The following is a 9,104-nucleotide window of genomic DNA, read 5'->3' as shown; positions in this document are numbered from 1 at the left end:
TTAAAGAGATTTCTATATTATGGTCAATATTATGCCACTGCATTCACATTGATTTGGAGAACATTTACAATACTACCTCATGCAATGCTGTAGCGAACAGCTTTGGTATATTTAAGTTTCCAGTCCTTGAAGAATAAGATGGAAGTTAGCTTTCACTTTTGCTGTTCTTCACAAAGAAGGACGTAAATGAGAAGATAGCTTGCAGACTTGTGTTCCATGATTCTTGAGCTTTTCTACAGCTCAAACAGGTTTGATTGCCAGGGAATGCAACCGATAAACTATGCACCTTGAATACTGTGTAAGTTGTTTTAGATCAAATGTGTCGGTCAGAAGTGTAATTGTAAAGATATGCCCAGCCTTCTGACACAATGAAATTAAACCCTGAATTATAGGCCCTATATGATATAATATACAGACTAGAATATAGTCCTTGGTTTATTCAGAAGTAGTGATAACTGAAAATATGAAAACAGTTAGGGAGGTCATCTTTGACCTTTTGGATGTACTTCTGCTAAATCAATATGAAATGATTCTATGAAGAATATCAGAATGGGACCTTTTTACTATAATTTTAGCAATCATCAAAATCATCAAATCTTCAACATCCCCCCAAAAATGTTTGGACTCACTCCCTTGAGCTTGTTACTGAGCATAAAATATCTCTAAAATGTGTCTACCGTCACTGGCTGAATGTAAGGCTGAAATTGTCTGTGACAGGAAAGAATAAAGTGAGGAGTGCAACAGAGCAATGTACCTGTAGTCTTTGTCTATAAATATAAGCCTCAGGGCTCAAGTGGAGCATGTAATGATCTAGGTTGCGTCACCTTCCCTTGAAGCATTATTTATGCAGTTCTCTCAGGACCTCACAGAGCCCAGATCAGTCAGTTACAGTTCCAACAGGCAGCACTGAGTGCTCACTGGAATGTCACAGTCAATACAGAGTCTGACTGGTCAAGAGTGATGCCACAGACTCACATTCATATTTATTCTCAGAAGAGCATATACACATTATTTGTCTCTAATGCTCAGGGCTGCAAATTAGAAGGTTGCTGGTTCGAGTCCAGAAAGGAGAGAGCCATGAGCCATTTCTCCAGGTACTGTCTTTGTAAATGTCCTTGTCCTTTTTAAATTCTAGTTCTACTAGTTCTAGGGGTGTATTACAACTTAATTTGACTACATGGATTGATATTTTACTATATGATGCAATGCATCATAGCAACACCAAGGCCTTGGCTTCAGTTCCAAAGGAATGCATAAAATTATCAACTACATTTTGATAGCAATGCAAGTTGCCTTGGATAAAAATGCATGAATGAAAATAGTTTAAATATTGTAGTTCAAATTAGAAATAAATGAATTATATGTTGATATTTAGCATTTCAATTCTGTAATGACAATGCATTGATGCATATTTACTTAGTAGGCTACATATTTCAAATGCTACTTGCTGTCTGCAAGAATGTTAAAAAATTATTTTCTAAAACTTTGAACTGATGCTGAAGTAATATGTGTGCTAATATCTTATATTTTATATTAGGGCCCTACGTGAGGAGCTGAGAAACTAGTAATGGAAAGAAAAGTACAGTTATAGAGGCTGATATAGCAACATGTTCATTATTTATTAAGGAGAGACAATTTGGTCTCTCATCTTTCGTGGACTGATGTTCATGCAATATGTTTACAGGTAGTTAATAAAAATCAAACCAACAGTGTGTCTCAGCTGTGAATCTTTCTGAGAAAAAGCCTATAACCGATAAACCTCTGGCTCAGAAAAATGTCAAAGACACCTGCTGGTCAGAGCGTGTTGGGTCTTACTGGAGACCCCGTGATTTTGTATGACTTACAGGACACCATTATGTGGATATGAAGAATTAATGACAGGAGGCGTGAAGGTCTAGTAGCCGGCCCTGGCCAATGTGTCGTGTGGCTGAGCAGAATCACACACAGCGCGCAGAACAGCCAAGTGTTGAGTGGAGTCAGTGCCGCTGAATGATTCAATGCTGTGGAAAGGAATGAGTAAACGGGGCGAAAGATTCACAAAACAGTTGAAGGAATCCTATGGACGTTTTCATCCTCTTGGATACCGGATTTTTCGTTAAATTCGCCTGTACTTAAACGCGAGGATATCACAAAACACGGTAGGTGTTTTAATCTACCGACAACATCGCTGAAAGCTGAAAGCTGAAAGCAGCAGATAACTGTGGAGACGCGTGTGTATTTCTGAGGATCTGAAAGTTTCTTAGCGGACATGGAGATGTTAGCGGTGACAGGCTATCAGAGGATACATTTGATAACAGGTTTTTTTTTTTTTTTAAGTTGTGTTTTTGGCATCCTTGCTGTGCCAAATTGGACTATAATGCTATAAAAGAATTGTTTGAATAAACCAATTACTACTAACGACTTTTCATTATTAATTTTAACTTTCTTTGTTTAAATTGATGACAATAATATAATTATATGAGCATTTCACATTGCCTCGTATGGGTATGGACGACAATGTCTTGGAGATTACGATATTGTTTACATACAGGTTTGATCATCAGGTAAACATTACTGCTATCCATTTGCATTGACCAAGGTGGGAGATGTCACGTGATGGTTAGGTGTAACCTCAATCATTTCCAAAGTGTTTTGTTGGAACTTGGAAGGAAGTCTGTGTTTGAGGCTGAAATGACTAGCAATCATCGTGGGAGCCAAGGGTTTTTACTTTGCTTTGCTTTGGTTAATTTGTGTAATCTCATTTGGCAGCTGCCAAACCATAAATATACTCTTTGAGATTATTTTGTGCGTTTGAATTCAAGCCAGCCATATTTCTAATTTTTCCCTTTTCATACTGTTCCCACTGCCAGTTGTAGCCTCTTGTTATTTTCAGGTAAAGTGATCATAAGCAAAATCATCATTAGAGAATCGAAGTTTACAGCAGGTTTGTTTGCTCCAACTTTAGAACGACAAAAATATTTATAGCAAATTTCTTGGTGACAAAAGTGAAAATTATCAGATGAAGGTGGTCAGTATGATTTTGTGGAACATGTTGGTTGATACTGGTGCAAGGTGGCCACCCTGCTCTAACCAGTTTTCTGCCCCACCGGATGGTAGTCCACCTGATTCATTATCTGGATCATCTTGGACCAGCTAATGACCATAAAGCTATTTCATGAAGTGGCGATTTTGTATGAATTTTTTTTACAATTTTTTGAAAAAAGTCTAAGCGTGAACCCCCGCCCCTGAACATAACCTTCATTGGGGCATGAGCAGATCATGCGATAATGTGCAAATAAGATTGCACGAATTCATACGAATTAGCAATCAATTAGTCAAAACATAAAATAGCTATATGAATTGCCATAGGATTAGTGAATATTCAGGCTTTAACTTGTAATGATCCTAATAACAGTTAAAAAAAAACATTTAGACTGAAAGCCATGTTCTCTAACATTTTAAGCTAAAGTAGTACTTTTTTAAATGCATCATCCAATCATTTCATGTTCCTGTTAACTTTTTATTATGCCCATTATGAAAAATAATAACATTTTCAGAATTCTATTAAAATGATAATTAATCATTATTTGCCATGCTTTACACAATTTCAGACACATGTTATTCAGTACTCCTTATACCCCTGTATGTGTTGTCGTTCATGACACTTCTGTCACAAATCCCTGCTTCCAGAAATCGACTGGCCATTTAAACTTGAGATAGATGTCAGGAAAAATCCCTTTTAAAGCAGCCAGAACCGTCATCCTCCAATATCTATTGCTATTCATCCTCTAGCTTTAGTTAAGACAGGCAAAGCCACTTAAAAGAAGTAATCGCGCTGGGGAGGAGCTGATTGGCAGGTGAGGGGCTGATTTGGAGGCAGCGGGATTAGAGAAATGTCTGAAAGAGAGGAGAAGAGAAGCTCGATCAGGACCCGATTCCCCTCCGGTGATTAAACCGAGTAAATGCATTTACTTGGTGGAGAAAAAGAGGGGTGTGGAAGGGTTGACGTGCCAACACAAAGACTTTTTTTGCTGTGTATTTGCTGTTTACAGCATAAAACCAATTTCATGTATCTCCATCAGAAACAGTGGCTCTTTAAAACGGACTCAGACAGTTTAAGTCAATTACAGCCTGTCAATGTCGAAAGCTGTTGGATTTAGTCGGGCTTTGTGGCTAGCAGGGGGTGAGGAAGAGCAGAACAGCACCACCGGTGTAGCACTTGAGTGACTTGAGTATATCAGTAAACCTGTGGTGCCAGTTACTGTACAGAATACAATGTCTACTGTCTACTTTACTTATGTTCATTAATGTTATGTTAATGTTAGTTTTCATCTACATTGTATAATTATGGTTGAATGTCTGATGAAGAACTATATTGTTAGGATTTGTTAGTTTTTATATGATAAAAAAATATTGGGTCATTTAATTAAAAAAATATTTATTGATGGGATTGTAAGAGATAATGATTGATATTGGGGTAGTATTTCTGGTCACATGCAATCTGCAGAGTGGTACGTGCTTCTTTTCATGTCCCAAATTAAGAGACTGGTTAGAATTGAAATATCCCACATTGCCCATGTGGTCTGTCTCTCTCTCAACAACTTGTTGGTTAAAAGTACTTTTATGTGTTGGATTATGCTTTTTCTTTGCATTTATTTACTTTTTCTTTTTTGTTGCATTTGAATGATAGGAAGTTTCATTTAATGAATAACAATTCATAAATTCAACAGGTGATGTCATACTGCAAATGAGGTTTTCTTCCACCCTGGTCCATAAATCTGTTAAATACAAATAAGTGTACTGTATATGTAAATTAAGTAAATTATTTTCTATATATGACATTTCAAACAAATTGATCTGTCTATAAAGCCTATAAAACTTTTCAACATTTATAAGTCAATTACAGCCTGTCAATGTCGAAAGCTGTTGGATTTAGTCGGGCTTTGTGGCTAGCAGGGGGCGAGGAAGAGCAGAACAGCACCACCGGTGTAGCACTTGAGTGACTTGAGTATATCAGTAAACCTGTGGTGCCAGTTACTGTACAGAATACAATGTCTACTGTCTACTTTACTTATGTTCATTAATGTTATGTTAATGTTAGTTTTCATCTACATTGTATAATTATGGTTGAATGTCTGATGAAGAACTATATTGTTAGGATTTGTTAGTTTTTATATGATAAAAAAATATTGGGTCATTTAATTAAAAAAATATTATGCAAGGCTTTATTCATAGACAATGATTGATATTGGGGTAGTATTTCTGGTCACATGCAATCTGCAGAGTGGTACGTGCTTCTTTTCATGTCCCAAATTAAGAGACTGGTTAGAATTGAAATATCCCACATTGCCCATGTGGTCTGTCTCTCTCTCAACAACTTGTTGGTTAAAAGTACTTTTATGTGTTGGATTATGCTTTTTCTTTGCATTTATTTACTTTTTCTTTTTTGTTGCATTTGAATGATAGGAAGTTTCATTTAATGAATAACAATTCATAAATTCAACAGGTGATGTCATACTGCAAATGAGGTTTTCTTCCACCCTGGTCCATAAATCTGTTAAATACAAATAAGTGTACTGTATATGTAAATTAAGTAAATTATTTTCTATATATGACATTTCAAACAAATTGATCTGTCTATAAAGCCTATAAAACTTTTCAACATTTAAACTTTCAAAAAAGACTTTGTCAAGCCATCTTTCAAAGTTTGCCTTGAAAAACCCTCCTTGTGTAATTTTAACCTACACTTATTGCAGTTATATTTCAGTTCATTAAAGTCAGATTCAAATAGCAATTGCATTGTGTTTGCTACATCGATTCAAATTCAGGAATTTAATTGGAATTTAGAAAGCATTGTCAATTGCACAACCCCACACCATGCAACATGTCAGAGCATGTGCACTACCCACCATGCCACGTTTCCAATGATAAAGAGTTTCTTTGTCCAGGGTGCCACCTGTGAGCATTTGTGATGTTTCTTCCTCCGCCATGATCAATGGCGACCCAGGAGATCCCGAATTTCAGCCTGTAAAGGCTGAGGCCATGCATTGAGGCTTCGCCTGTGCCCATCTGAAAAGCTTTTGAAGCGTCCGTGTGTGGTTGAGAATGTGGGTAAAGCTCACAGGTGTCTGTGTTCATTTCGACTTTCTGATGCTAGTCAGGGACATGCACCATGCAGCACATTGGCTAATTAGGAAGGAAAAGAGAGGAGACAACATTTCATTTCACAATGAGGCAGTTCTGTCAATCCACGCTGCATGTGTAGACTGGTGTCTTTGTGGGGAATCACGGTGAAGTGTCCAGGGACATGTAGAAGTCCCATCTGTTCCTGTTTTTCAGCTGCAGTCAAAGCCTTGCTGCATTCTCTAAAGGCTCAGTGGGGGGAACTGATCAGGGGAGGGTTTGACTGCATTCAGGTGTTACTTTGGTTCCAAAGCTGTATGTAATATGTTAGTGTATTTTGCATACATTCAACATTTATATTATTATAGAAAACAGCATATGTGAATATCATATATAATCTATCATCTCTCTAAACTATATATATCTACATCATACAACATCACAATTTGCTAAAACGAATGTGGCTTGGCTAAAATTTGTTTTATTAAAACCAAAAGGGACCTTTAACTCCACATTCTGAAGTCATTGTTATGGTAGCAGGCTTCTTTGTCAATGTCTGCAGCATACTGAACAATGGCCAGGTGGTGCCAGAAAGCCTTCTGTCAAAAACGCTTTGATACAGCAGGATGCAGCAGTGTGCACTATCAGTAAGCTATGAATAATGTCCCTCCCTAATTGTTTTCTCTGACAGACCTTTTTCAGTATGCACAAAATTAATTTCCAAGTGAAATGAGTTTTGTACATCAATGAACCTCTCTCAAAGTTTAGAAGTAATTAACTTGGAATCACCATAGGCATAACACTTGTAAGCCTACAAAGCTAGTAAGCATACTAAAGAATGAAAAAAAAGTAATGAAATAGATGATAAAGGATCAGCGTATTGTGTTTTGGATGCTAGTCGCTATCATGGGATGCAGATGTTCCAGCCTGGACGTGTGTGGAAATTCATACTGGTATATTTAACATGAACTGGAGGGTGTTTTTTGTGATTTGTACTGTTGTGCTAATAGCTATGAATGTTGCTTTGTCTTGTATTCAGCCACAGCAGATCCGGATGGAGTTTAATAATTTGACATCTTTAGTTTTCCTGCCTGGGCTTTGACTGGGCCGTATCTGGTCTCTCTGGTTACCTTGACAACTATAATAGAGACTCATGTTTGCTTTTAGATTATTTGGTTGTATAAATGTTTAGACTGTTGTTTACATTGTACTGAAGTTTACTTTTAAAACCCTAGTGATATTAAGACTTTTTTTCCATTAACATGAAGGTTAATGTACTGGGACTGTTAGCAGGTGGACGTTGCTGGGTGTTGAAAATGAGAACATGAGCCAGAACCCTGCTATCTCTCTGTGTGCTCTCTCGTTATAGAACTGTGTTGGAGTTAAGCTGATCCTGCATTAATCTACAGTACCTGTAAGCCACACAGCATTTTTCTGTGGTAATTAAATTTGTTAATCCTTTGTATGTTTGTATGTATGGCTTTGGCAGAAATCACTGTCATCAAAAACGATGCAAGAGTAGCAATATGTAAAATTTGTGAGGTGGCTTGTTGCCAAAGAACTTTACTACTACTGGTAAAATTTTTCGTATAACAACACAACCCCTAACAGCGTAAAGAGTCAAATTACACAATTTTAATTGCAGAAACTTTATTTCTGGTTTTGGTGTTCAGCTAAATGAAAACTATTTCAGTTTCATGTTTTGTTAAAAAAAATGTTGCATACTTTTGCTTTCATCGGTCATGAGCCATTTTCATAAACTGACACCATCGGTCTCTCCACAAACCTCCGCACTGGCTCAGTAATTTACCCAGCCTCCATAATTGTTCATTTTTATGTAACCTGGAAATTTGAAAATGGCAGCACTCACATTACCTCACAAGAATATTTCATCTTTACAGTCTCTTTTTTTGCTCACTATTTGCACTTGTTTTTGTTTTTACAGTATTGTTCTCAGTATGCATTGCTGTCTTGTTTAGCTGTCAAATTAAACAAAATCATCAAAATAATCTAGTGTACTAAAGTGATGTTCTAATTAAGAAAAAGCACATCCATATGCTTGAAATTAAAGCAGAAAGAATAGGATTAGGGGTGAGGAACTGCTCTCCACAATTCATTAGACATGCTGCTTTATTGCTGTTCACCATATCCTACTGTGCTCTAATAGAAACTGAGCTTCGTGTTGGTGAAGAGAGACTTGATTGAGAGAATGGCTTGATTGTTGTGAGGGATGTGTTCACCAAAATTCAATTTGGCCCGAACACACACTATGCAGTCCAACCGATATTAGACAAGAAATCGCAGACGAAGCGGTATAATGGTAATGTAATTTCAGTCATAGTTGAACATTGTGATGATGATTATTGATTTTTATGGTACTGTGGCCTTGAATTACGTACCTAATCTAATGTTTTGAATTTGCATTCATGAAGTGGCATGAACTCTCTCCCAGAGGCCATTTAATGGATAGATTCTGTTTGCTGTGAGGCTGTGCGAACTGAAGTCAGATCTGCTGCCTTTGACCAGTGCAGTAATAAATCACACTGACTCCCTCAGGAAGTTTGAACATCTCAGACAATGAAACATTGGGAAGAAATCTGGCCATGCAATAAATAAGTCTGAGAATCTGTGCCTACGCTTTCCTGGAAACCTTCAGGGATTCCCTTTGCCCCTGCCGTACTGGAACGGACTCAGTGTTTTTGCCATGTACTTTGAAGGTATACTGCACATAATTGTGTCCTTGAGAGTTTGGCATTCAGTGCTCCCTTTTCATTGCTAAGGTTTTCTCTTATACCTGTCATCTGAAACAAGCAGGAATGCAGCTTTTGCAAAGCCTGATCTGCATTTTACCATGTATAGCTCAGAGGGATTTGTACGAAAAGGGAATCCTTACAAGCAGTATGTCGCAATTGTGGTGTTCATCTTTATTTTTATATATATATATATATATATATATATATATATATATATATATATTTTTTTTTTTTTTTTTTTTTTTTTTT

The 9,104-nt window shown here is 37.0% G+C and overlaps 1 protein-coding gene across 4 annotated transcripts in view; it reads left to right on the top strand.

Annotated features, from left to right (window-relative positions):
- The first annotated feature begins 1,856 nt into the window (after positions 1-1,856).
- LOC107593454 (tetraspanin-18-like) overlaps positions 1,857-9,104 on the top strand; it is a 38,374-nt gene continuing 31,126 nt past the window's right edge. For 3 of the 4 annotated variants that reach the window (XM_016283205.1, XM_016283197.1, XM_016283183.1), the window contains exon 1: positions 1,857-2,138. The gene's annotated coding sequence lies outside the window, so the exon portion shown is untranslated. Of the gene's footprint in view, positions 2,139-6,729; positions 6,750-9,104 lie in introns of those variants that run through there. The other variant, XM_016283189.1, reaches the window with a different exon arrangement.

The sequence above is a fragment of the Sinocyclocheilus grahami genome, unplaced genomic scaffold (genome assembly GCF_001515645.1).
Source record: "Sinocyclocheilus grahami isolate Dianchi unplaced genomic scaffold, SAMN03320097.WGS_v1.1 scaffold10.1, whole genome shotgun sequence".
NCBI classification, from domain to species: Eukaryota; Metazoa; Chordata; class Actinopteri; order Cypriniformes; family Cyprinidae; genus Sinocyclocheilus; species Sinocyclocheilus grahami.
The sequence above is the reverse complement of the archived record's forward strand: the minus strand, read 5'-3'. Positions and strand labels throughout refer to the sequence as shown.